This window comes from Takifugu flavidus, chromosome 19, assembly GCF_003711565.1.
Source record: "Takifugu flavidus isolate HTHZ2018 chromosome 19, ASM371156v2, whole genome shotgun sequence".
NCBI classification, from domain to species: domain Eukaryota; kingdom Metazoa; phylum Chordata; class Actinopteri; order Tetraodontiformes; family Tetraodontidae; genus Takifugu; species Takifugu flavidus.
The window spans coordinates 11,161,732-11,189,531 of NC_079538.1; the positions used below are offsets into that span (position 1 = coordinate 11,161,732).

The window sequence follows — 27,800 nt, forward strand, 5'->3', positions numbered from 1 at the left end:
AAAGGCTTTGTTTTTTTTCGCATCCCAATCCGGTCAAAATTTCCCAAGATGTAGCTTGTAGGAGCGTGTACGTCGTTGCTTAGGAACAGTTTTTCCTGTGCCCCCAGTAGGTGGTCTCTTTATGAATATCATTACATATCCTGTTCAGAAGAGGCAAAACAACTTTATTTCTTGCAGACAATATTTATCGCTATTTTCACTCCTATATTTGGAAGGGATGTTTATGCTCACTGTGGTTTTGGACCCTGATACATTTACTGCTGAGGCAAAGATAAATGATATTTAATACAGCTGGGAGAGACTATGTGGATCTTTTCTTCAAACTTTTCAATAGATGTTCACTGCAATCGCAGACCAGCCCGTTAGTCTAATTAATCACGGACAACATTAGGACTTCATCCAGAGGTGTACCTGTGGGGGTTCAGGCCAGGGCACAGGGCTCCCCTAGAGTTGTGGCCCCACTTTCTCCTGCCGGGTGTTCTCTGTGTGGGGCAGCAGCTCAGGGCACTGCCCCCTGTTTTCCTGCTGGGCCTCCATCTGCTGCGGAGGTGGTTAGGTCCCCAGATTGATGGCAAAACAATGAGTTTATGACATGTGTCGGTGTGAGTGACAGAGGGTCTCATCCCAACTGGGCCTCCTGACTGCCATGGCTCTAACATTTGGAGTCGGCGCTTTGCCAAGGCTAATGGGAGAAGTGATCCTCCTGCTGTGGAGTGGGACTTGTAGTTTACAGCTGGCTGGTAATTCAGGACAAGGAGCAAATCTCTGTGGTTTTGGTCTTAAGACTCTTCTACAGCTCCATTCTCCTAACTGTGCACCGCAGAATGGCCACCGTCATGTGAATCTGGCGAAAAAAATCCTGAGGTTCGAGCGAAAATACGATCAACAAAATAACAAAGTTTGTTCTTTAATATAAGACACAGTTTAGGAAATTGTAACCAGTATTACAAAATCCCAGCTTGGTTTATTTACAAAAGAGTTTATGTAAATTGGAAGTTGAATTACTAATTTGAATGTCGAGCTGCTGAGAACTTTTGATGGTGTTGCTATATTATTGCTCAAAAAATCCTTTGTTTTCATCCACGTGTCTTCGTGTTTGCGCTGCAGCCCATAAACCCTCCTCCTCCTCCTCCTCCTCTGGTCTGTTCGCAGCAACACTTTTCCATTTCACTTTGGTGGGAGTAAGTTAAAACAAATGCACGTTATTCCTCTCCCACTCTCCTCCACGTCGGCTCAAAACTGGGCGATCAATGCTGGAGTTTGACATCAAAGGGAGCAGCAGTGATTCTACAGCACCTTCAAAAGAGAAAACGCCACATGGTGAGATGGCGACAGGGTCTAGTTATTGAAAGTGTTAGATGAGATTGGAGAAGACTGGCTAAATGTGTGTTACCACAGTGCTCGGAGGGATCTGGCCGACGTGGCTGAGGACGAGTGTCAGTGGAGACAAATCCTGAACTTTCAGCCCCATCCGACTTAATCTTTTCAGGCATATGAGTATAAAAATACCCAGTTATTATGCATATTTCATTAAAAACAAAACATTTAAATGAGAAATAAATGACACCTAGTGATAAATGAAAGCAGTGCATACACTTATTGAAATATTTCTGTAAATTAAGACCTTCTCTGAACAATGTTGTGACAAAAAGGGAAGCAGTGGGAATGTTCTAGTGTTGGTGCAAGGTTTGAGCCGGGCTTGGATTGAAGGAGGAATGACGAGGGATGTCATCATCTCTGGTGGAAATCATTAAATAAAGCTTTCAAAATGTGATACCTCATCCCCCAGGCTTTCCAATCAGGGTTGCCAGATTTGCAGGATAACTAACGCTCAAAACCACAGCAGACTTTTTCTTCCTTTCAGCTTCTCTCTTTTACTGCCGCAAAAATATTTTTAATTTTGCTTATTTTAATAATCCTGGGAGATTTTGTTTTGTTAGCAAAACAGCAACTCAAACAATAAAATGAAAAAAATATTAGAAAGTGACTAATAAGTGGTTTTTTATGTGCTCATCTGTCATAGGAGCTTGAATATTGTCTTTCCTGGGGTCTCTCTGGACCTTTGTGTGGGAAGAAAGTATTAGAGATAAAAATGCAATACTTGAAAAATATAAAATGTTGCGGGACCTTTGGTGCTATCCTTTGTTTTCTATGTTCATTCTTAACAAAGCTCCATTCAGACTCATTTTAAAGATCACTTATTTGATTCTATGATGAGCGTACGTCATGTTTGTCTTCTTCAAAAGTTAGAGCTGACAGTCGGATGGAGATGTTCCACTTTAAAATGGTCACGATCAGACTAATTAGGTTTGACTGACAGCTGCAGAATAATGCCGCTTTCACTGTTACTGCAAACACTGAACCCAGCAGAATGGAGAAAAGGCCCTGGCAAAAAAAAAAGAAGCAACGCACACACAATTGTGTAAAGAGTGTGTGGCCACGATAATCTTCCCTATTCATAAACTTGTTTCAATAATCATCCAACGTGCAAAAGCACCAAATGCCTTTAAATCATCAAAGACACAATTTTAGATCAGACCAAAAAGAATGTTTCCATGATTCCATAATTAAAAAATTTAAGGTTTCTTTTGGCTAAAGAGCAAAAAAACACACCTCAATTTACACGACATTTTGGAAGAACCAAATATTGCTTCCACGTACTTTTCTTATCAGTAAAAAAAACCCAATAACAACCTTTACAACAACAGCGGTCTTAAATCGCTGGCCAACGGGTTTAAGACCGCTTGGCTCCATATACATGTTGGGGTCCCAGTAACCTGATCGGATATTCAGATCCTTGATCTTTTTTTCATTGGAGTTGTCTTTAGCTCTACTTTGTCTAACCCCCAACTAAACCCTGTTAACCTTAGCAGACCCTTCAGTGGTCAGGGAGGTTATCCAGTAAAGTAGCCAGGATGAATTACAGACAGTACATCTCTTTTACTGCTGGAATGAGAGCGTCTGGGCTTCCCAGCTCCCTCTCTGACCCAGAGGAACATAAGAGGATAAAGAGGAGACCAGATGAGTTCAAGGTAAATGCGCAGCTAGCATTTGCCATCAGGTTAAAATCAAAGGTATTGCCAATTCTGTAGCATCCGCAGACGATTTATAATTCTGAGTGAAAGCCAAGCCCTGACACATTTTAAGTAGAAAATGTTATGCTTAGAGCAAAGCACTGAACCCACTGGAAGTCTCCCAATTCAGAAACTCATCCTGGAGGATCTAACTGAGGCCTACGGACAGCATAAGCGCGACATGGAAGAGCACCTGTTCCTGGATGGCACCCTGCCACTGCAGTCTGCCTGCACGCCTGCTGTGGAGGCCAGCTACCCACTGATGAGGAATTAGAAAGTCATTAATAAACACAACTAGCAGGATGGCACAGTCACAACCAACTACAGACTAAATATGGGGCTTCATTTTTAGGCTCAGAAGTCGAATCAATTTCTAATTCAATTACATGTTTAAAAAATCACTGCACAGAAGCAGGAGAGTGAACTGACAGCAAGATCAGAGCGAAACCATCTTCTGGAGATTAAGCATCAGACTCCTTTTGCAGTATTTTTTGTTCAAAAGCTGACAACTATGTATCTGATGCTACTAAGTAAACTTTTCCATTGGCAACAATAATAATAATAATAATGATAATAATAGTAACAATAATAAATCATATCTAAACCAGTGCATGTTGTTTAGTAGTTGATGAGAGTAAAAAAAGCTGAAGTAATTCCATGTCTGCTGATTCAAAAGATAAGACAATATAGATAACTCCTGGTTATCAGCTTAACGCACACATCTGATGGCGACTGCACCAGATATCTGCATCATCTTGCATAAAAGGCACCCAGGGCCCGGGGACAAGGCAGAGAGGCAGTCCCGTTGCTGCCAAAAGTGTTCTTAAAACTCCTGAGAATAAATCAGATGCACATTGAAGGATGATATTGGTAAATTGTGCAGAACCGCAGCCAAATAATGACCGTAATTCCTAGTGAATAGTGTTTGATTAGCCCTTTGCCGCCCTGCTGGACTGTACTGACTTATTTTGTAGGCATTTATTATGAGGTGAGTTTTAGTAAGTCAACCTGAGTTCAAAACAGGACAAAAGGCCGTTTGAGATACAGCAAAATCTTCAATGAGACCACAATTATATTTTGTGGACTTGTCAAGAGAGCAGACTAATGTCACTGATGATATTGGGACATTACATTTAGCTAAGATGTATCTCCAAGTATAATGGCGCTTCCTTAATATGAGCCATTTTCATCTGCATGTGACTTCTCACTGGGGTCATGTGGAAAATGTGTTACTGTTTCCCCGCTGCCATCTGCCTGCTGCTCGCCGGCCACATTATACGTGTACAAGTGCTTGTGGTACCTAATTAAAGGCTTCAAATGAAGTTGCAAATTTTTCCGGTTGTCTCAACAGCTGGCAAGGCTGGCAGCACCGACTCCAGAGGTTCAACTGAAGGGCAGCGAGGCTCCACCTTCCTGGCGACAGGTTAGGAGTTTCTGGAAGTTTTGGGGTGGGGGGGGGTCCCGTCTACGCTGAAGTGGACTGGACGAATGGTTGCATTTGTTTCTAGCAGAGAGTGTTGGGAGAAGAGGGCCAAACAGGAGGAACCTGGGGACATCCTGTCACGTTTGTGCACCGTTACAGGGACGGGAACTCTCCGTCGAGCGTCCCGGAGGGTCCTGCACTTTCAACAGTATTATCAATATTTTTGAGGACAGTAAACACAGACGACTGCCAGGCTAGAACGGAAAAAAGAGAGCATGATGTCTTTTTTAATACCGTGACACAGAAGAGGTAATCCAGTGACACTGAAATATTGACTGACATCCAAATGAGTTTTATTTGACTTTAGGCATTATATTGTGAATCACAAAATGCCCACAAATCCCAGTTAAATCACCACAGGGACTGTGACAATGGCCCTGCAGTTCTTTAATTATTCATATCCCATGGAGCAGTTTGACATTTTGTCTCTCTGCTGTTCATCTACAGGGGAGACTTGTTTATATTTACAATAAAGCCTTATACTAGAAGCTATTTTGTACTCTTTCAAGCTTACTGTTTTGTTATTTCTTCATTTTCTTTATTTTTTTTTAAATTGTGGATCACCGCTTTAATGCTTTAGCTCAGTCTTACATTAACCTTGTTTACAGACACAGCAGGGAACTATATCAGAGGACAAAGTCTTCATAACTTGACAAGTTGAGAGTGAGGATGGGCCTCAAATATCACATAAGATTGATCTATTACTGGGCTAAAGGGGCCATAATGTTCTAAAATCAAGGATGATGTCATTATACAGCAGATTAAAGGCATAGTTATGGAGTAAGTAGCACAGCTATCAATCACTAGACCTGTACATAGAAGAAACTGGCCAGGTTTAGTCCTGACCTCTGCGCCCATTTGACTTCTGAAAAGTCCAAAACGATCCATCTGTTGGAAGGAAATCCAGCATTTTGGAATGACGGGAGTGATTTTTGTTATTGCTGATTTAAGTTCTAGCAGCATTTTTCAGCAAACGAGTAACTAAAACTTGAAACGTTCACATTCTTTGGGACAGAGATGTGATATTTGGGTTTCACTGGCCATACAGCTGCAAAAAAATGGCAATATACCTTTTAAATGCCCAACCCTTGGGTGACATGGTGTTTCCAACATCCCCTTCTAAGATGTGGGTCGTGGTGTTTATAGCTGTCTTTGATGCGCGGGTAATTGCGGATCGTTTGCTCACTATTTAATTGCACAGAGGACACACACGGTGACGATCCTTGAAGCTGTGAGTGGCTTCCTGTGCAGATGTACGTCTGGGGCTTCAGTCTTGGCTCTTTTGACCGAGACAGGTCTCTGTAGATCAGTGACGGCGTGCGTGATTCATATGGAGCCCATGTCCAGCGACTTCAACAGCCTGTGTCTGATCACTACATGATGAATGTCTGTTTCACTCAAGCCCTCAAATGCATCAAGTGCATTACAGCCCAATTCGGGCTGCGCTGCATGAGAGGTCAAGGCATATGGGAATCTGACAGATATCATGAATGCGGCTATAACTCCCATCTTTTACACTTGAGTTCGGAGCTATAAAGCATTGTACTTTGTAAGTTACCCCAAGGCTCACTAGCCATCTGAGTCATTGACACACCAGTGACTCCGACTGCACACTCAATTACCCATCTACCTTCCATGGGCCAGAACTAGGAGACAGGGAATGAGTTCATCCATGCATTCAACCTACGCCGACCATGCCTCCACCAGAGGTGAAACTCCATATGCAGATGGGAAAGATGAGGGGATATTGGGTTATTTTTTTATGTGTTGAATAAAGGTTAATAACAGTCCTTTCCTGTTTCATATTTGACATGACCAGTCATCGCAGTAATTACAATCATTACACACCAAAGGATGTCTAGTTATCCCTCTTAAATACAGGCCACACAAAGGAAATCAATTATTCAATCAGAGCTCTCCCATTCATCCCTGCCTGAGTTCACTTAATTTTGGGCCTGGGTGAATCTGCCGCAAATAAACCCCATGACCGGAGAAGAAAAGACGAACAGGCCCCTAATTTGTACCCTTTCAGACGGTCAATCACTTTTCAAAAGAATGCAAGCTTATTCTGACAATCAGGCCGATGATGTGAAAGGGAATGGGTTTCATCTGCTACTTTACATAAGTTATCAAGCGATAAAGAGGGCAGAAGAAGAGAGGAAAAGAAGGGGGGGGCTTTCGACAAGTGCAGCCTGTGCCCCCCTTCTTTCACTCCCCTCTTCACCTCATCTCTCACCCATCCTCCGCTCCTCATCTTGCCCGTGCCCACTAGGATTGGCAGCATGTAATTTAAGAGCATGGGCACAAAGACCAAATGCCAAGCCCATAATGGAAGCTGGATGTGTTCTGATTTAAATGGGCTTCTGTGCACAAGGCCCAGGGCCTGCAATTAAGATCACTGGGACAAAGGAGAGGAGACAGTTTTCACAATGCAGTTGGGACCTGGTTGAAGAAGAGGGAGAATAAATATCAGGTCCCTCCACCAAAAAATGAAATGGATTTCCTGTTTTTTAAATGGACACTTTAGCGTTTAAAAGAGGAGACCGAAGCGACGGACACGCGGCTGCAAACGCGGACCGCTCGTCGCCACTTCTTTGCAATGATTTGATGAATTCACCCGCACTCGTGGTATCATTTCTTGAAAATGACAACATGGATGGGCAGTTAAAATTAGTCTCGGCTAACTTTCAAGGATCCACTGTGGTGCATGCATCTCTTTGATTGCTTATGAAGTCTGACACATTACTAAGAGCAGCTTAACTTCAGAGAGAATTACTATTACGGTACTGAGCATCAGCATTCCTGCAGGGGTATTTGATCAATCTGACTGATGAAAAGACTACAAGAGGCCTTCATATCTGGATGGAAGGCTGGAAGTCTCGTCCTCCACATCCATACGTCCTCCATCACTCTCTCCTGAGCGTTTTGTGTTCCAGAGGACACTCTCTAGCTCCTAGTGCTCTGGGTGGTTGTGTGTTCAGACCTTTTTCCGTTTAATTAGATTTGTTAAAACAATTTTTGGAGTGCTTTATTCGGTAAAAGCTCTCAGGGGTTAATATCCGCAGAACACTTCTGTTCAGCTTCTTTTCACCAATGGAGCATAAATTATTTAAATTATTCAGAATTGTGCGACCTTTTATCTCACCCCCTTTGAAGGCAGCAAATTAAAAATGCAAATGGGCTAACTAATTAATATGCAAATGCATTCATTCCCAGTTAACAATTAGCAATTAAACCTGCAGTGTCTAGAAAGAGCACTGACAAAATTAGCAACTTATTTTTTCATTTGAAAAATAGTCAGTCCGAGAAAAAAAAACAAAAACCCTGATTGACAAAATGACTTTTACTGACAACCACCTGCCTTGATATAAACAGAATTAATAGGATGTCATGTGCGAGACCCAGAAATCTGAGGCGGCTCATGTCGCAAACAACAGAGATGCATGACATTTCGTCAGGGTTTGGTTTATAGATTTGTACGTTTCATAACTCAATCAAGCCATAATTAAAACCTAAAAAGTCTGCGAGGGGTTCTCGATGTGAGAGGGGATTCTTTTTTTCCGGTGGCGCAAAGGAAAGCTCTGAAAATGGAACTTTGCCACCAACTTACTGAAACAATTCAGAGGAGGCCTTTGCTTTTCGAGCTATGGTCAGATATCCAGAATGGGAAAAAGGGCAGGAGGAAAACATAAAACACCCAGAGCTGTCGCACATTTCCCTATTTCCAAATGCAATCTTTGCACTTAACGCTATCTCCTATATTACACTTTATGATACCTAATGTTGCAGCCTCGACATCAATCATGCATGCCGAGCCGTGACTGTCTCCAGCGACTGGATTTAACCGCATCCAGATCCTTTGAAGTGATAGCGCGAAGGTTCGGAGGCCGGGAGGCGTGAACTGCACCTCCTTGTAAAGGTTATCAGCGATACACAGACCCAGGGGCACCCACCTCATGCAGAGCTCATGCACGTCGACGCCATTCAGCTGAGAACATACAAAGTGATGTATGTGTGGAGATTACTGTCAGCTGTGGAGCTATGACAATAGAGGTCAGTCACTCAGTCAATCACAGAATCAAGAAGAAAGGAGGGAGAGGAGGTGAAGAATTTGTCTTTTTTACCTTCATTTTTATGGACATCCGCAGCCCATATACTGATAATCGCAGTCAGTGTTCAACTTGATCTCGTGTCAGACTGAAACTTCCGCCACGGGGCTCAGCAACACGTTCATCACCTTCCGACAAAGACTCAGCAGTTGCCGTGCTTTTAAACATGATTCCGTGTTTCATTAACTTGCATTAAGTGCCCACGTCCCCTGACGTTTGAATGCTATATTGCCAAAGAAGCTTCATATTTTATTTATCGCAGTTTAATATTGTTTTTGAATATTTGTGATGCCTTAAGGCCTGGCTTGCAGTCACATTATGCTCTTTAATTTCTCATCGGAATTGATTTGCTATTGCTCGGAGTGACATTTGATTAAAAACACTTTCTTGCATAAAAATGTAAACGAACGCGGTTATTTAGCGCGCTGCAGCTGTTTGCTGCAATATCTTTGGATTATGCGCACGGTCTCATTTAGTGCACAGCCTAATTGAATTGTTTCTTGTTTACGTTGCACGGTCCGAAATAGATTGCGCTGCGTTCAAGAAGGTCTCACCCTGCTGACCTTTTAGACCTTTTAGGGCACCCTGCAGCTCCAGTTTATTTACTGGTTTTCATATTCATCCTGGTAATATACTAGCAACTCATAATTACTGCACTCCACACAAGACACTCCACATGTATCTCTTTATCCGCTCACTCATGGAATAAATAGAACTAAAACACAAGAAATGCAGCAAAGAGCCTCTTTCAAGTAAATAGGCTGGGGGTGGGGTAGATAATTAATTCTGAGATTAATGTACTGTAGCAGTGGTGTGTTATTAAAACGCTATTTTTAAATTACAGCTCAGAAAGCACCCCCTTGGGATTAAGAGTGTTAGCCACTGATCTCTGCTTAAGTTATGGATGGGAAGGAAGGGGTAGGTTGGGGGGGGTCTGTTTTACATGCCGAGGTCCTCTCTTAATGCTCATGCTGTGGGCTGACACCGAGAATCTTTTTGGTGTTTGCTCGCCTCAGTAACTCAATGAAAAGCCTTTAGTGCCTTAATCAATGTAGTTTAAAACTTGTGCTTTTCAATAAGTGTTTATTGTTGGAGTGGCGAGGGCCACTGCTGCTCACAAGTGGTGTTTGATTAATGGAGCTTGCTGTGCCTGTTGTGAAACACTTGTTTGCGGACCAAGAGGATGTTGGAAGGCTGAAGGAATTTGGAAGAAATACCAGGAAAGGGGGGGACAGACACAGCATAAAAGAGGATAACTTAACATCCTTTGTGTGCAGCTTGAGCGATGCAAAAAATTTTATAATACAAATCCAGACTTTGTTTGAAGCTTATGGAAAATGTTTTGGTCACCTGTCTTTGGATGCACAGACACATAAAATCACAACAAATACAGAGAGACATTGGATTTAAATAAAGGGATATTAGCATTTATTTATATAAGACATATTTGACTGACAGACTAGACATGTACAGATGTACCTTAGCCATATTAATGAAGGAAATTACAACCAATCTCTTTATTGTCATGTCCATCTACTTATTCTGGTCAGACTCTAGGCAGCGGCAGTAGCTTATTGGCCCTAAAAGAACCAAAAATCTCTGTCTTTCATAAATAGAGATTGTGGGATTTTGCGGTAAATAAAGATATTTTTATCCACACAGATACACCTAAGTAGCTTGTGTCAAAAGTGAAAGTTTGCGGTGATGCTTCTGCAACTTTGGGTTAACTAATTGCTGCTCCCTGTTTTAAATCTCACTGTTGTTGCTCGCAGTCGGGAAAACATGACAGCTTTGTCACATCATTCAACAACCTGGAATTGCCCTGGCAGATGGGTGAGTGAGCGCTGTGACTAACTTTGATTGTGCTGCCGAGGTGGAAGAACTTAGAGCCCCCACGATGCGTTTGTGCAAGAAAACTGAAGAATTAAAGAGCAAAAAATACCTTCAAGCTCCCTTGTGTAATGGGTTTATGACTCCTTATGTGAGTGACGGGCTTGAGTAAGGGCCCACCCACTGAAACCTTCTGATGCAGGGCCCCGTGCAGGGTTTGTTGCGTCTCTCACCTCAGCCCTGGCCCATGATCACAGAGCTGGTGGGGTCATTAGGAAATTCAGGCCACACAGAGAATGGTTCAAATGCCTGGGTAGCTTGCTAATAATGGCCATTAATTTCTAGGGACAAAAATACTCATCTCCTGGCATCTATTTCCATTTGTCACACTACATATGTGTGTGTGCGTGTGTTTAAATCTTTTTCCTTTTTTCCCATTTTTGCTGTGAGAGCTTTGCACCTGTGGCTGCTGGCAGACCATCCGGTGAGTTTCGGCTCCAGAGGGACCTCGAAACCCGTCGCAGCAGGAGAGAGGAGTCCGTCCTGCTAACCGTAATTAGCGCGGGCCTGTTGATTCACTGGTAACGAGAGGGAGTTCATTAGCAAAACGCTAATTGCTGCCTACTTCACCACCAGCACTGTCGCCACCATACCAGCCCTCCAAACACCATGCACCCCCCTCCCACATGCCAAAAAAAGTTTCTATTGCATTAGCGCTTTAAGTGAGTGGGAGAGGGAGCCATTTGTTTCAGTCCGTGATACCTCATAGGGATGTACAGGCGACACTCCTGCGCAGCCCCTCATGCATGTGTACTTCTGTCCAACCACATTATAGCAGTTCAAATGCTAATTGCCACAACAAGCATGCCAGGAAAAAAAATGTAGAGTGCAACTACATCTTAAACTGCATTTACATATTGTCAGCACCGTGGCAGTCTACTTACATCCAATTAACCAAAGAATTTCATCACAGTACCTAGCGGTGTGCTATATTTACAAAGATAAACAAAAAATAATATAAACTCTCTTTTCCAAATTAGATCCAAAGTTGAATTGTAGCATTTTTACAGCATATATACTGAGATTTCATACACACATACATCAGAGCTCTGGCATTGCAGCCAAAACAGATAATTATGTTTGGGAAGAAAGACTAAAAAGTACCTCAGTCCCACATCGCTCTATTTTCTCAAATGAAGTTTGTGGCGCGTCGCCATTGTTGCAATCTGTATTCAAATATGTGAACAACCAGTTTATTTCTCTCTAATCCTCAATCTTTGAATTTTTTTTTTTTTGGAATCACTGTCATTAAATTAACAAAAAAACAAACCTGTGCTTGAATGTATATCAAGATTTGCTTTGCTATGTTAAATAATTTTGGATTGAGCTAAAATGACCGAGAGATAATTCTATACATTTGCTTCAACACAATATGGAATTTTCACACAGAGATCATGAGCGTCACTGCTGTTGTTACCGGCAGCAGAGTGTGATTTTAGATAGCAAATCAACATTCCGCTGCAACATTTTATGACATGACTGACAAGCAATACTTTCTAAATAATGGAATAACAAGGCAATAACGGTAATTTACTGTCCCTGTCATGTGGCAGATGATCTCATTCTCTGCTTGTGGGATACGCAGCCTGTGAACGTCACATTGTTTTTCCAATTTATCTACATTTATCCAGCTTCAAACTTAGCTGCTGACTTCTCTTGGCTGTTTTCGGACCCTCTTGTGTCTTTGAAACATTTAAAATTTCACATGGACATGAGTTATCCACATAAGTGAAATGCCAGCCAAGGATTCAAAATCAATTCATGAAATATTATGTTTCATTTCATTTTAATTTTGCAGAAACTTTACTATGTGTCATGAAGTTTTCATGACGGATGCAGGCCACAGCACGTGATCCCCAGAGAGCACTCTGTCTTCAGCCGGTGGAAGCGGTGGAACGGATGGTGGATGGAGGGACGGCTATCCAGTCCAAGAGCACCGCGGTAATATCCGTCGGTGTTGTGTATTTCTACATAACAAGTGTCCATCCACGAGGCAATCTCACCTCAAGAGAGCGATCCGTCTCTCCTTTTCCTTTGCTAAGAGGCTGAGGCTTTATCAGTGAGGCCATGATGAATTCTCAACAGACATCCACTCCGTATGGGCCCTGAGTGAGCATGCATTTAAATGAAGCCTTTCTGCCTCTGCCTCGTACTACACAAGGACTTCTAAACTCTCTCTCTTGTCAAGCACTACATCAAACACAATAACAACAGCCGTCCTGGCCCCCCTCCACCCTGCCCCCTCCCTATTCTACCTCCTCTTTAAGTAATTTTCTTCTCTGACATTTTTCTTCTTGGTCCACATCACCAAAGATTCCTTTCATCTGCTCTTTATGATGGACTCATCTGCATTTTTTTTTAAAGTGCCTTACATCACATTCAGGTTTGTTACCGCTCTCAGTCAAACAGCAAAGAGTCGTAAGCCGTCATCCTTAAACACCTTGTTTCCCGTCTCCTCGCTCCGCTCCTGGTTTTCAACCAGGAGGTGAGTGGCAGCGCCCTGGTGATCAGAGCATCAAAGCTGCCAGTCAGCCCCGAGGCTGGTGCATCATTCTCAGGATGAAGTTCACGCTATGTGACATGCTTCTTCCATGACCACTGCTGTTTAAGGCAACGCGAGATCACTCATCTAATCACCGTAGAGAACTGCACTTTTATCAGGTCTGTCCCTTCAAATCTTCTAAGATGTTAGAATTCAATCAATCAATGATGCATTACCTGTTTACTCTTAATAACCACTAAGATAATTAGCTAAATTACTGTTACAATGCTTAATTTACTAACCTGCGACCAACTGCACAGACTGAAGGGTCTTTAATAATCATTAACACCTAGAATAAGGTGAATGGAAGTCAATTTCTTAAATTACCAACACTAATGCAATTTTCAAAGTGGCTATTTGTACATTTGAGTGAACCAATTGCAAGAGGGCAAGTTTAAGTATGGCATTGAACATAAAAATAAAAGAAAACAACTAAATAAATATGTGACTACTTTAAGATCCAACAATTCTGATATTTACTGTAAAGATATTTACACTATAATTTGTGAAACAGTTTAAACTTAAAGATTTGGTCAAATTTCTGTGCCACAATGGGGAGAAAGAAGCTTAATTTGCTTTAAAGAGAAGCAGAAGCGAGACAGAATGCCATTTTACAGGTGCAAAATCTGTACTTTTGATTGAATTATCTAAAATATGGTCCAGATGAATTTAACAGAGCCTCAATCAAGTTACAAGATCCCCCACAGTTGGAACCATTCTCAGATATAAGTCATTTAATGCAGGAACGTTAAGGCCAATAAAAGACATAATTATTGAACTAATTATTGAACTAATTGAAATACGCTTTATGACACATTACCATAATAAGCTAACATTGTTTGCAATCTTTACAGGTTGCAAACTATGTTAGCTGCTTACAGTGCATTGTGAGAAAAACTGTGCACTCCAGTGAAACGATTCATTATAGTGTGTATTGTGTCAGAATAACAAGAGCTGGCAGGTATTACAAGAGAAGGAGGGGGAAAGGTTGCAACTACAGACAGTATAAATGCCTCCTGATTCAAAATAAAAGAAACTACTGCGAGGTAACTCCATCATAAAGTCAAAGGAAACAATAACTTCACACCACTTTTGGGTTTTTTTCTCAATTAAACCACTGAAGTCATTGTTTCACAGGAAATTGAGGAAAGTTCCGTAAAACGCAGTAATTATTCATAATCCCGACAATTTGAGTCCCGCTACCTCATTTGGCTCAGTAATTTTGGCTTTTCTGAAATTTTCTTGCATACATTTGCACATTAATGTGGCTTGTTGTATGCAGAGAGGGAGCGTTTTCCTGTGTGATGTCGCACACAGTGGTGCGGCCCAGTTGGGAGGCAGGGCCAGCTGAGACACAAAGATTGGTTTTGTTCTCCGTTCGCCACGGAGTGCTTTAACACATTCTGCATTATTGCCTCTTGTCAGTTGTGTTTTGATGGCAAACAAACACATTCGCACTTTGAGCCCTGCACGTGTGTTTGTGTGAGCGGCGTCTCATATACATTACAGAGCCTTCTCCAAATAAAGAAAATTTAGGGTCGTATCCTGACTTTGCTTATTGATTGCACATACCTGCGTGCGCACCTTAAACATTCAGATTTGCATTTGCAAATCCCCCTGACAGCCACAACACATTCTCATACATTTTATTTTGACACAAGCTCTATATGGCTTGCCATATGACACTGCACCACCCATCATTTGAAACTTCCTACACATCTTTAATGCTTCCAACTGACTGTTGTGCTGGTGGGGAGATATGACCACTGGTGTCGGTGGCCGGCTCTGTGTTGTGACTGTCTCCCCGAGATTTGCATAAATAAGCTCGCAGTCCCAGCATGCCCACGCTGTTGTCCAGGTGCAAGTGCATTTGCATATAGAGCTGTGATAGGGCTCCCCTGGGTCCCCTCGGCAACTGCTGAGCGGGTAGGGGGCCGGCAGCACCACAAATGAGTTCTGAATTGGAACCTCACCGTTGCCCTCCATTTTATATGTGTGCAGGCACGAAGCAAGGAAGAGAGTGACCAGAGAGAAGGAAAAATAAGGAAAAGATAAAAGCAGAGGAAGTAAAAGATAGAGACAGGCATATGGCAGCGCGTACAAACAACAGGAGAACAGCCACTGGATAGATGGGAGTAACTCTAATGTTTGATGTATCATTGCTGTTGATTACCATCATCAGGGTGGATCATCAGACATTTAATTCCATCATATAATCTATGTTGGCACTGCCATTCACGCTGTTTCTGTAGTTTCACTCATGATGTTACTGTTGTGTTGTGTTTCCACTTGCAGGCTGTCTAGCAGAAAGTATGGTTGACGTCAGAGACCCGATGACTGTCAAAACAGCACCTTTGGCAATACCGGCACCATCACCAAACGTGGGTTTTGATGGGTCAAGATGCATGGAGTCACACAATAATGGACTGGAAGCAGCAAATTCTAAAACACAGAGTTAAAATGCTTCTGAACAAAGGCTAAGATTTTTAAGTGTAGTTAGTTTGGTGACCACCAACCTTTTAATGTCAGCAAACATAAGATCAGATCTCGCAAAGCACAAATAAACGACTGGGGCATTGAACATCGGGTTTCTATTATCAGCTTCTAAATCATGAAATGCACAAAGTTTAAGCAAACACCGCCCCGTGCAGACTCATAAAGGCCAGAATTTCACCTGGTCATCAAAATCAGTGTAATGCATGATGACTGCCGACACCTCAATTAGCACTAGTTGTGCGTCTACCATCCAGGTAAAAAAACGCAAGGCCAAACAATGACGCAAATCTCGCAGAGGTCACTGATGATGATGATGATGAATGCAGGATGAAGGTGTCTCATCTAAAACTGAGGCCAGGAGAGCGCAGGAGAGCGCTTCAGAACACAGTTAGTGTACATGTCAGACACACACCCACACAAATAAATGCACACACAGATACCAAGACACTCAGATCAGTGCAGAACTGGTAACCATGTATATTTTTCACACCCCTTGAGTTCAATTTCAGAAAGCAAAGCCCACAAAGATTTTTTATTATTCAAGGCTTAACAGAGAAAAATACCGTTAATATATGTGGGTGTGTGCTTTGATCAGATTTACGTGACCATGCAGCATTAACGACAACACAAACTCAAATCCTAAAATTCCTCTCGTGAAATAAGCAGATCTACTTTTGGCAGAGGACAACGAGAAAACAGATTTTCTTCTTTAAAATAGGAGTGTACATGTGTACAAGGTTAGTACACAATAAACTACAGTGTTTGCAGGCTGGCTTTAGGTCTGTCACCAGCTCAGGTTGCAGAGGGGGACGAGTCTCTCGGGTCCTGGTCATTGCAGGGAACGGGAGTGGCATCTTCTCCTTTGGGGGTGTCTATGTCCTACATTAGTGTGATATGGTATAGTTCCACCAAGCAGAACAGTTTAATTACGTTCTGTATGTTAATTAATTATTTGCATGTCGATTGTCAAAACTTGGGATCAGTGCCAAAAAAAACAAGAAGCTATAAACAGTAGTGGCTAATGCAGCTAATGCATTTAGCCCAGATACGCCAAGAAGTGGGTTAAACCTTTGAAAAAAAAACATATAATTTCATTTTCTAAAGATGTGAAACCGGTTATTATTGATGCCTACATTGTAATTATCTAGAGACAGGGTTTGATTCTGATTAACACTGGTCTTTTTTCATGTGATCATAGATGGGTTTGAAATATTCAACTGTGATCAATTCATTTGCTGAACATGATTGATACAGTATGTTCCGCCTTGTTCAGCATGCTTCATGATGCCAAACAAGCAGGGGATTCCTGGTCTAAAAGACAACAAAGCCTTGGCCATTGACGTGTCTCCGTGGCTGGCATGACCTCCACTCCAAGTCTATTCAGGGCCCTTTGTTGTGTTCTTTGTTCGGTTCCAGGCTCTAATGGCAATCAAAAGGGACACGGTCGTCGTTCTCAGTCCTCGGCACTAATGACATTGGCACTGAGGCAGGCAGGCAGTGTTCATCCAATCTACCGGGCCTCACCGGCGCGCACCAAGCCTCAGTAAGGTCTCTTCGGAGAGCTCCCATTTAGCCATTCTCTGTGATTTCCCTCTCAGGAAACAACCAAATCATTTTCTCATAGACACGCTCATTAGCCGACAGCCCGTTTCCTGCCAGTTTCAACATTTGAATATTCCCGTGTGTATCTCGGCAAACATCGAAGGTCTCGTCGTTTCCAACCAAAGCCAGGGCCGACATGCCAGCAATGCCCTCCAAGGAAAAAGACCTTGATGCCAAAGCAATAAGCTGAAGTGGGGAAAAAAATATAATGGCTCAAATGTTATGATACCCAATGACATGATGAAAATATGTCAGAATGTAATTAGACATTCGGTTAGGAGCTGCATATTAGGTTAACTAATGAAAACTGATGTTTGGCTGCCATGGAGATGGAGTTCCAAACCAGAGAGGATCCTTAACAGAATTTCAGAATAAACGCTCTCAGCAGAGGTGCAGAAACACACACCAATATGCGTGTGCAGCCCAGCAGTTTGAGTGAGTTTAGCCCCTAAGACTGATTTTTATTTCCCTAATATGTTCTGCAGTAAATCTGCATTGTCTGTGGCTATTGAAATACAGAGAAAGAGAGATCAATATAATAGGTTTGGCACTTGGCCAAAATCAGCCCCGACAATGTGCGAGGCAGGCATTTGAAATCATTGGTGCATATCCACGTGTTTGGGGGATAAAAATAATTCCTCGCCTCTTTGCCAGGGAGCGAGAGGCACAATGCCCAGGTCTGAAGGGATGGGTGCCACATGGGTCTGCAAATTGGCTCAGGCGATCAGACACGGGCATCTCATTTTGTAGAGGAGAAGAAGGAGGAGGAGGAGGATGAGGGAGGAGAGGGGGCTGGAAAGGGGGAGGAAGATGGGAGGTGTGTGTGCACGGCGTGGTGGTGGTTTTGGCGGGGGTGGTGCGCGTGTTGGGGGTAAACAATTCCAATGATTTCCCCAACCTGGCACAGTCCAGGATGTGGATGGCTGCACTGGAGAGGAATTGGGTTTATTTGGCTCCCTGTTTGTTTCTTTATTGGGAGGAGACGGAGAAAAAAGACAGAGGAGGAAGGGAGCGGGGGGGAGGGGAGGGGTGGGGTGGGTGCCTTCTTCTTGTCAGAGAAGTCGGCTGATGGAGGAAGTTCAGAACAAATTATTTCATTCAGATGAACTGGAAATCTTTCCTGTACATTTGCAAACATTTGCCGCTGAAGTTGCCGATGCTGAGAGCAGGCTGCATTCATGAATACACAAACTGAGCGCTGGAGAGGTAATTTACCTTTGCAAAGGCGTGCTGATAACATTAACCTCTGGTGTGATGTCAATATTAATGTCAACCATTTTAACTTGCAAGCAATTACAGCATAGTTATGAGACGAATGACAAATTTAAACACCCCAATAGTATTATGTTGCATAAACAGCTATACACACATGCAAACACGGGGGTGTAAATATAGCTAACCATGGTTTCTTCTTTTCTTTTCCTGTTTCTTTCTTTCTTTTTTTAAAAAATGGGACTGCTTTCATGTGTGTGCACTGACACATGCTTGGCTAACCAGATACACTTGCACACAAGCGTGCACTTGCACATGCTTCCCTTGCAGGTACCCATGGGCACCAGACAGACATAGACTGCTGCTGAAGAAGTCTCAGTGGGAGTGCTAGATTAAAAATGACAATCACTCAGGGTGCACGGCAAACACCACAGGAAACGCAGGTGCCTTTGTTAAGAGACACCCAGCGCTCTAAAGGGCCTAATTATCTGCTGTTATTTTGGCAGTTATCAGGCAGAGAATAACTCCCCTGCTCAGACGCAGACTCACACAGCGAAAAATTACTCACTTGCTCACAGTGAGGTATTATATTGCACCACTGACAAGGTATGCATATTATATGCCATGTTGGAATTTTACTAGAATTTCTCAGAGGTGTGTTCTGGTTTCCTGTTTTGTGCAGGGAGTAAATTATTTCTATCATCCGGATCATTAAAAGAAGAAAAACAGTGCGAATTACAAACAAGGCATTTTCCAACACGGAAAGCTACAGAATGCAAAATACCGAAATTGGACAAAACTTTTCATTAGACTAAAAAAAGCTCACGGCTTGTGCGAATGAAAAGCACAAACACAGAGAGGAAGATATGAAAAAAATGCCACCCACCCCCTTTCTCAGAATTGCTAGGTGGCACTGTTGGGTATGCTTTCAGTCACATGCATACATATCCTCCCCACAGCTCATGAACAGATAATTGGACAGTTTTATGGAGGATATGAACTCTGAAGGGGAACTTAAGCCATCTAATCATTGGCATTCAGCGTATGCTATTCATATGCATAAATACAAATAAAACACATTCTCTGCCTGCACAAAGAGAGCCCGCATTGAAAAGGAAGTCGTACTACAAAACACCCATATCCCTCTGAAATTGAACTAAAGACTTTAGGTGGAGGGATTTTTGAATATATTCTTTCCAACAAAGCATGTCTGAGTTAGATGGATGTGTCACAGTATCGTTTATGAGTAGAGAAGAATTTTCTTTATTGATATTTTGGACACGGCGACACTGTTCGGGCTATGACGATGCCTAGGTTGCCGCCTCGACTCCTGTGTTACGCTTATTTACCAATCTTTAACCCCTTTTTGCCTTATGTGTTCGTTCTCTCAACCTCTTTCTGATGCCTGCTGCACCTTTTGGCTCACGCTCCAGCCACCATCATCTAATATGCAGATAATGGTGTCTTCGTGTTGCTGCATTACGGTGGAACACGCGACAAGGCCTTGCCCTGCAGGAATACAAGCCCCTTGTAATTGAAATGAATAAGAGAGAGGCGGAAGAACATGCCAGCTGAGAGGCCCAAACTTCTTGCTCTCTCGTCAGTATATTCAGCTGGGATCCAGCGGGCACCACCGAGTCTTCGCAGATCTGTCATGGAGGCTCATCTGTGTGGCTGATCGGCCGAGGAGAGGCGTTCTCAGCCTGGGGTGCAGAAACGGGGACAGTCCCCTGCGGTCTTTTTCTCCCTCCCGTTCGCTCTCTCTTGTGCAAATGCATATCTAAGGCTTATGATCTTTCGGTTTTCTTTTCCCATGCTATGATCTCCCTCTTCCTGATTCCCTCCTACTCACCCGCTCACTCCTTCTATCTGTTTCCCTCTATCTTTGTTTCTGTCACCCTCGCCTTCCCCACGGCCCGTCCTGCCTTCATCTCAGTCCCTCTTCCTCCTTGAGTTTCTTAGCCTCCGTCTCTTATTACTTTCCCTTTTTTGTACGTTTGTGAGGTGAGTTTCATAAGGAAAAAGTAGCACTGCTATGAGTATTGCGACACCTCTTAAACTTTGGGTAGAAAGAGCAGGCTAATTCACATGTTTTATACTTATTTTGGACACACACACACACACCACACACACACACACACACACACACACACACACCTGCCTCGCTTCAACTTTTCCTCGTGTGCTTGCTGAAGTTCAAATACCTCAGTTGCCGACTTGGTTTCTGCAAAGCAAAATGAATCCTGCACCCCTGACACACATTGGCTTTCCGCCTTTTACCCCACACCCACTTCTTGCCTCTTTACTCTTCACCCATCTGTGGGAGCAATTATGTGCCCCCCTCTCATCCCATCGCAACCACACGCACTAAGCAAAACCACATTCATCCCTCGGTGCACCTGCATCCCTCACGTTTCTAACAGTCCCACAATGCCCTCCGCGCTGCGGCCTACACCGCCCCCGGTTCCTGTGAGAGCAGATCGTTGTCGTCTTTTCCCCTTTTCTCTTTCTTTTTGCTCCCCACCTCAGTGACACATGGCATTATTTATTTTAGGAGTGAGGACTCAATTTAAATCCCCTTTCTCCATCCGTCACACAGCACACAATTGCTTTCTCCTTATCTGCTGGAGTGTCCTTTTTACAACACATCAGGGCACCATAACACGCCAATAAATTCTGCTGTTTCTGTATTCTCACCTACTGGAATCTGAGGTTTAAATTTACCAGGATGGGAGAAAGTGGCCGTGAAAGAAATTATTACACTGTTTCCCTCCGTATGGCGCCACGGCAGTCGTAAAGCAGAAGCTTCTCCCTAACTTTATGTTTGGATTTTGTTAGAATTCCAGCAGCAGAGAATAAACAACTGATTATTTCCCGCTGTTATTCAGGACTTGATAACTTTGCCTGTGCAGAGGACAAACGTGACATTGCTGACCATGTCCAGCGGCCCAATTACCTCTTTCCAAATATGGTGTACAAAAGCGTGGCCGGCGTGTCTGTACACACGGTGTCTGTTACTCCCCAATTATTCCTGCATAAGCAGATTGTGCGGAACATCAAACTGGGGATGTGATGGCTCGTGTGCGGGCTGCCTCCAGCAGAGTGCTCTTTCTTTCCTATCATTTGATCTCGTATTGTAATCCCAGGTGCTTTGAATAATTTATAGGATACAGCTTCTCGTTAAACAATAATTTATATGTGTCTATGAGAATTGATTCCACCGGAATGCACATCTAAATAATGAGCGAAACTGCTGCATTTCATCTATAAGGGGATGCAGAGAGATAATAATAGCAAAAAGCCTTTTCCACCAGCTGAATAATAATAATAATAATAATAATAATAATAATAATAATAATAATAATAATAATAATAATAATGATACTACTACTACTACTACTACTACTAATAATAATAATAATATTAATAATAATCATATAGACGATTATCAGAGGCGTAGTCACCGTGTTAGAGTGTAAACTTGAAAAATTTCATATTTACACTCTTAGAGGTTGAAATGTATCTTGCAAATATGGACATAAATTTAGTACACACTTTCCGGACTCAAAGGTTTCCTGTGTCATCCCCCCCTTCACTTGCTGGCCAATATACTGGCTTTTTGCAGCGCTCATATCCACTTATCAATCCGCAGGAGAGGACCACACTCATGCATGATAAATTTATTGTTAATGCAAAAGGCTTGTACCGCCCAGTGCTGATGCCCTCGGAGAAATGATGCAACTGATTCCTTCTGAGGCGGAACAATCAAAATGTTCATCAGAGGAGAAGAGGCGAAAGGGTGAAAGTGTATGAGTCAGTGTGTGTGTGTTTGCACAACCTAGGCCCCAGGTCACGTGGATCATATTGTTGTTTTTAAATATTACAAACCTATTATTAAGACCAACAATTCTCCCTCTCTGTCTCTCTCTCTCTCTCTCTCTCTCACACACACACACACACACCACACACACATATGTGCGCGCATTTCCTGCAGTGTAGTTTAGCTTATTCAACAGCAGTGTGGCAGCCATAATAATGAAAAGAGAAAAAAAGGTGGTGTTGGTAAAGGTGCAACACTGTGAAGAAAGTTTTATTGGGACCTCTGTAAAGGAGGAAGTTTTTGCCACTTCTTAAAGGAAGTGCCGGGGACCAATTATCCAGAAGTGTGACGCTGTCAGGCGTCTCCAGGTTTTGTCAAGTCTTGTGACACTCTGCCAGTGTTGTTCTCTGGGAAAAGGAACTATTGAGATCTCCCCTCTACCCCCCAAATGGGATTATTTGAAAAAAAAGGAGAGAGAGAGAGGAAGAGAGAGAGAGAGAGAATTCATGATTAGCCCAAGGGTTTAGATTTAAATTTCTCCTGGTCGATACATTTTTAATTATCGTCTTTTTTTCTTGTGATAAGCCTTGTGTGTTTGTATAGAAGCCTTCCGCCCCTTTTTTATAAACTTCAGTGTCTGGAATTGAAATAACTGACATTAAAACGTGTAAACGTCCCTCATTAGCGACAAGATTTGAGATGTCATCGCTATCACATGAAAATCAGAAAAATAAGATGATAAAACGTAGATTAGCATTTTAGAACTGCCTGCATCTACTGCATCATTCTGCTTCAAAGAAGAAAAAGATAAATGATGATGCCATTAAAAGTGAACTAATTAAGGAATGCTTCTTTTAAAAACTCATTAACTGCACCCTCATTTACATAATGATGCATATTAATTAAGTTTTAATGAATCTGAGCTTCCATCAAGTCTCCTCTCCTTGGCAGTGGAGCCATCTCTACAAATGAATAAACACTTCTCTTAAGTATATTTCTTTCTGCAAATGGGAAATGGGTTTTAAACAATAGAAACAAACAAACAAAAGCCGTCAATCTCTGCTCAATATAACTGCTCATAATTCAAGGTCAAATTTCGACTGAAAAATATATGTAAACCTTCTAAACGAATGGTTAAAACACATAAATACGCTCATAAAAAGAGCTATGAAAGTTGAATTATTTCCAATGCAATATATTCCCTGACAGAGACATTTCGGCAGAGTTTTTTTTTTTCTTTGTTTTGAGAAAATAATTAATTCCACTCTGTCTTTATACGCAGAAAGAGTATAGTGACAGGCTATGGGTTGTTTCTAATGAGATGCATTTTAAATTAGAGTGCACCTTTCACATTGCCAGCTGGTGCCTGCTCAGGTGCTTCTTGTGAATGACGGAATGCACACACACACACACACACACACACACACACACACACACACACACACGCACACACACACACACACACACACACAAACGCAAACACACATCCTTCTCTGTCCCCACCATAACACTTAAACCTTGGAACAAAAAGCGATTTCTGTGGTCTGAGCGACTGCTGTTAATCTGAGCTTTTACCACATTTTAATTATGTCTCTCCTCTTAGAAAAATAAAAATCACTACAGAACTGGAACCCGAGCTTTGCCTCGACAAAATGAGATTTTCTTCAGAGCGAGAATGCGAGAAATCTCATTTAAATATTTTGTGGTTTGTTTTCAGAAATAATCAAAAGAAAAAAAAGTTGTCACTCTGGAGTGTGAGATTTTTAAACTGTGTTATTCAGTTTAGTGAGTTAAAGGAACATTTAAAATAATAATACATCTACTTTTCACTGTATATGATGTTTTTCTTCCAGATGATCGTTGCCTCATCGGCTTGTTTGTTTGCCTGCCCTTGTGTCTCCCCAGCTGGTTGTGGCAGGTAGGGAGGGTGGTCGCCATGAGCAGCCAGGCGGGCGAACACAGGCGAGGCGGACTAGCTCGGATGAGGTTAAAGGTCACAACGATCAGATGATTGGAACTACAGAGGGAAAGTGTGTAGCCATGTAGGGAAAATGGGGGAAGCAGATGCCCGTTAATTAGGGGAAATGTGACGGACAAGATTTGATCAGCGAGGGGTACGGCTGCCTCCTGCAGCACGGCAGCTGTTGTGAGGGGGGATGCTGGTGGGGCTGGTGTGGTTGGGTGTGTGAGTGCAAGAGAGTGTGTGTGTTCCCGTCCCCACAGGGCACCGCCACATTTCACAGACATGCCAGGATCCGTCCGCAGGCCAATGCAGTGTCCTACGGAGAGTCTATTTCCAGCACAATGCGGTTCAACTCATTAAATTCTCAGATGAAGTTATCACTCTTAGTGGGAAACTTAAATTGTTTCTGCAAAAATGTGTGTTTTTTAAAGTTTTGGGTGGAAATATTTCCAGTTTCCGTGCACTTAGCTAGCAGGTGACAGCAAGGAAAACAGCATCATATCAACCAGGACACGCTTAATCTGAGAGTAGCACATTTCCAGACTGGACTGAATTCTTTGTGGATCCCAGTGTGATTAAAACAACTTTTTAGGATTACTTAAAATAAAAGGTTAAACTTTGTGTTGTCAGAAAACCAAATTTAAAGCTATTTTCTTGCTGCAGCCACAAATTTATGGTGCTGTAAATCTGCCTATAAGCACATTTAACTCATGCTGCTGTGGTGGCACATAGCGAGTCGGAGTCGGTCACACCTTTGCAAAAGAAAATCTTCAAATAAATCGCCTGCCAATGCTTTCAAATCTCTACTGCAGTGTTTTGAGTCAGAGTTTTAACGTCTGCAGCCCACTGACCGAGACATTTCCCGGCAGACGTTCTGAAATGTCGTTTGTTCCGTCTCGGCTGAAGTAGAGGATTTCCGGTAAAGAGATATAACTTCTCTCACCTTAACGGTACAAAACACAGTAGATACATATTTCTGAAAATACTGGTACACAATAGATGTTTTTCTGTGTGGTCTCCAACTTGACCACGACAGCTTTTTGTTCAATAAGCCAAAACAGAAAAGCAGATGTGACGTCACAAAGCTCCACACTGCGGTCATTGTGGTCAGCTAACTTCATATTTAAATGCCTATTTGCAAAAAAGTTCAGCAAAGGTGTTAACATGCTTCAGTACAGGAGGGATTAACAGCAGGACGGATGTGGTTTCCCAGCTCTGATACTTTTTGAAAGTTCTAAAAAGTAGTGATCAGTCCTGCATTAAAACATATAGCAAGACATATCTCAGCCGAATTATCTGTAATCTAATAATCCTTTTTAAAAGCAAGTTTGGTTAAGCACTCTTTCGCACTCTTTTCTGCAATATTTTACAATTGTATATATAATTTATCATTGCATTGTGACAAGTTACCGTATATAGAAAGCAGGTGGAGGGAAAAAAAGCTGCTGAGAACTCCCGCTCCCACTCCCACCCCCTCCCTCACCAACACCCAACACCACCAGCCCCTATTAAAACTTATCTTTCTTTAATCAATTGTTAAATGTCATAGACAATCATCATTTAACACTGTCTTCCTGTGTGATTCTTTTTAATCTGGCTGTAAATAGGGCAGCCCTGTCTATCACTTCAGCTTCTCCCATACACCAGAGACTTAAGGTGTTTCAACAATAGCTTGTGAAAAAAAAACAAAGAAGCACTCTTTTTCTCCCTCCTCATCTCAAATCCCCGCAGAGAACACCAAAGGTATGAAAAGTGAAGAAAGGAGGAAATAAATCCAGGCGATGATGAATAATTTGAATGTAGAAATGAAGCTGTTTCAGGAGTGAGTGAGATACCGCACAAGGAGCAGCCACAGGGAGTGTACAATTAGGTCACCCAAAATAAAACGCTATCCTCCAGAAAGTCTTTCTTGGAGTTGTCAAATTCAATATATTTCACTGCCAATGGAATTCTTGATTTGGCTGTGAAGTGAGAGGGCAAAAAGAAAGAGAGTGAAGTCCTGCGCGCGAGAGAGACCACGTCCATTTCATAATTGATGCAAAAAAGGGGGACTGTTCATTTAAAGTCGGCGACTAGCCTCTCCGGAGCAGGAGCCATATTGTCTAGCATGTGTTAAGGAGCGTGACGTCTCTTTGCAACAATACCTGCAGCTCATGAAAGCGTGCAGAGGCAGCACTCGCTTTGCACATTGGATTTAATGACACTCAAAAAGAGGCCTAGCCGTGTGGCCGCCATGCCGCCTCGTGTACCGGAGAGCGACGACAAAACTTTTGGGCGGTGGAAAGTTTACAAAGCATCACCGCGGTGACAAAAGTCAACAAACAGACCCAGCCAGCCCACGTCGTTCTCGCTATCTGAATCTCTCCCGCCCTGCAGGAAGGCGAGGCTCCTCCGGAGAGTACGATACGGCACGTCTCCAGGTGACAGATATGTCACACCACCTAAAACCCTGTGGCACAATTATACCTCTGTCGCTCTGAAGGGAGAAGGGAGGAGGGGGAGAGGGGGAGACGGAGCGAGCGAGCGAAGTGGAGGGGTGGTTGGTGCTGGTGGATGCTTTACTCCTGGCTTATTCAAAGAGACAGCCCAAGGGATGCCTCTCGCTCTTCTAACAAAGCACTTCCCTCTCTCTCCCTCTCTCTCTTTTTTGCCTTTTTGTTTTTTCTTGAGTATTGCTGGGTGCGCTCCAGTCAAATCCTCTGGGCCCCAGTCTTCCCCCACAGCCATTTGAGGATGCCTCAGAAACTTTCTCGCAGACATTTGGGCCTGTTTCGCTGCTGATGTTTCAAATGAATAATCCACGTCTGCTGCGGCCACGCGGAGGGTTACTTGGGGAGCGAGGATAGATGGCGGTTTAATGTCACACTCACAGCTGAGGGAATGTCACCTCATTTGTCGCAGCAAGCTGCACGCCGACTGTCGCTTTCCGCTGCGTTTGGATAATTTTGTGCAATTGCTAATGAGCTTTACTTTGGCTCAAACTTAGCAAAAAAAAGACGAATAATATGTATATATTTATATAAATATTACATCTTTATTCACAAACACACGGTTTATAATAGCTCCTTCTGACATGTGATGACTTCAGAGTGCCTAATACGGGCCCACGGCTTTAACAATGCATGAGTGAGGGAAAGAGAGAGGGGACGTGCTTGTACTCCAACTAGGTCAAACTGTCTAAGGAACAAAACAGAACAGACCTCAAGTTTGCGGAAATCATTACAGGAAAACAAACTTGTCACCAGCTTGACACCCTTGACTGTTTTGCTTTCCGAAGCACATAATAATAATAATAATATATATATAAAAAAAATCTCCATTGCAAATTAGCCTCTATGGCTGTGAAGTTTTTTCCACCACCTCGTTTGAAATGCATATCAAAAAGCACGGCAAAGCCACAACTTACCTTGTCGTTGACATCGGGGGACAAGAGAAGAAAAAGCACTTTTCTCTTTGAGAGCTGGTTTAGATTGTATACACAAACCCCACAAAGGAAGATAAACCAGAGGCGCGCATTCATAAAATATACATTTGCTTCTTTGTCTTTCGTTAAGATCTTCAACAAATAGTGCTGATGCAAGAAGGACAAAAAGGGAGAAGGTTACAGGG

At 42.7% G+C, this 27,800-nt stretch overlaps 1 long non-coding RNA gene across 2 annotated transcripts; it reads right to left on the reverse strand.

The window, feature by feature from the left end:
- Positions 1-143: 143 nt before the first annotated feature.
- On the reverse strand, positions 144-27,800 carry LOC130516606 (uncharacterized). Of its 2 annotated transcripts, none has more exons than XR_008947535.1 (2): positions 27,598-27,800; positions 144-1,481 (listed from the first exon to the last, which is right to left on the reverse strand). It is a non-coding gene; the product is annotated as an uncharacterized LOC130516606 (long non-coding RNA). The 2 variants fall into 2 exon arrangements; XR_008947534.1 differs by having other exon boundaries at positions 144-11,074.